Genomic DNA, 1,905 nt, shown 5'->3' with positions numbered 1-1,905 from the left:
CACACACGTCTCCTCCATAACCCAAAGGCGGGCTGCTCCTCATCTTCACATACAAGTCCTGGGACTTGCCAGTGGTTAGAACTCAGCACTTTCACTGCTAGGACACCGGTTCAGTCCCTGATCAGGGAACTAAGATCCCACAAGCCATGAGTCTCAGCCAAAAAAAAAGGTTACGAGTCCTAAGGAAGGACTTGGGGAATGTCCATGAACTAACCCGTGTGGTGACTAGTATGACAAAGGGCTAGGGCCACCAATGGGGCAGTGAGGAACCCAGCGTTCAGGCTTTGCAAGCAGGTATGAACAGCAGGCATCTCCAGTCATTTCTGTGGGCAGCAGCCTCCAAGCTGGCCCTTGGTGACCCTTGCCCCCTGGACTTCACACCCTTGGGTTGACCGGGCCACATGGCACCACATCACCTGAGAAGCCCATGGAGAGTCACATGGTGAGGAGCAGCTGCCACCGGCCGGCCAGGAGCCAGGCAAGGGCATCCCCTTGGCAGCTTGGCAAGTTTCAAATGACTGCTTCCCTGGGTGTGATGTGCACTGCATCTTGGTGAGACACCCTGAGCCAGAGCCAGCCAAACACTCAGGAGTGGTGAGGCCTTGAATACTGGTTGCTCTAACTTGCTGAGTTTAGAGTAATCTGTTACATAGCAATAGGTAGCTAATACAATCAACAGAGCAAGTGGTTACTTTAATGAATTTGGCATGTGCTGTTGATCTCTGAGAGGTGACACAGACCTGCCCTTTCCAGGCCCTCCTACATACACATACTGAGAACCATTGGGGGACACGTAGCTACCTAGTCATGTGCAAACTTCTGGACAGGTTTTCTGCTGGGAATAATGGAGTCTTCCCCTTTCTTTCAATAAATATTTATTTGGCTGCTCCAGGTCTTACTTGCAGTGGCACGCAGGTTGTTTGATCTTTGTTGTGACATGTGGAATCCTTTTTTTTTTTTTTTTTGTAGTTGCATCATGCAGAATCTTTAGTTGCAGATGCCAACTTTTAGTTTCATCAGGATCTAGGATCTTGGATCGAACCCAGGCCCCCCTGTATGGGAAGAACGGAGTTTTAGCCACTGGACCACCAGGGAAGTCCCAAGGACTTTCCCCCTTTCAAGAACAAATTGAACATTACAAAATCTTGTTGTACATGTGATATATAAAACACAATAATGAGCCATACGAAAAAGAATTGTTTCCTAAGAAAGATGTTAAGTTCAGAACCAAAATTTACCAAAGTTCAGAGAGATGACAATTTTATTCAATCATTCCACAGGGGAGTCTATTTTGTAAATGACATCCTAACATTAGCCAAAAACTCAGGTGTAGGCCAGGTCATTCAAAGCAGCAAGACAGCCTCAGCCAGAAGCTTGCCACCATGGGCACAGGTACAGCCATGACATTGTGTGACAGCCTACGAGCTCCAAGGTCAGGTCAAGTGTGGAGTCACTAGGCCTTTTTCTAAAAACTTTGACTGAAATGTAGTTGATTTATAATGTATTAGTTGCAAGTGTAGAGCAAACTGATTCAGCCATACATACATAGATATATGCATTTTTTTCAGATTCTTTTCCATTATAAGTTATTATAAGATGCTGAGCAGAGTTCCCTGTGCTATACAGTAGATCCCTGTCAGACCTGTGATTTTTTCTTTAAAGTTTAGCACTTTGCTTCAGCTGCTGCCAAGCTGCCTAAATTAGGAAGAAGCAAATAATTATTTGCTCTGATATTAATAACAAAGTTAGATATTAATGCCAAAAATGGCACCAAAGATCAACTTCTGTCCCCAGACTGCAAAACTATTATCTCTATTTTACAGACAAGGCAACAGAGCGACATCCCCTGAGAGCTTGCCTGAAGCCCCAGGAATCCAGCAAGCATGGGGAAGTGGAGTGCCCTGC

Source organism: Oryx dammah, unplaced genomic scaffold (assembly GCF_014754425.2).
Source record: "Oryx dammah isolate SB20612 unplaced genomic scaffold, SCBI_Odam_1.1 HiC_scaffold_13, whole genome shotgun sequence".
Classification (NCBI taxonomy): domain Eukaryota; kingdom Metazoa; phylum Chordata; class Mammalia; order Artiodactyla; family Bovidae; genus Oryx; species Oryx dammah.
Note: the sequence above shows the minus strand (reverse complement) of the source record.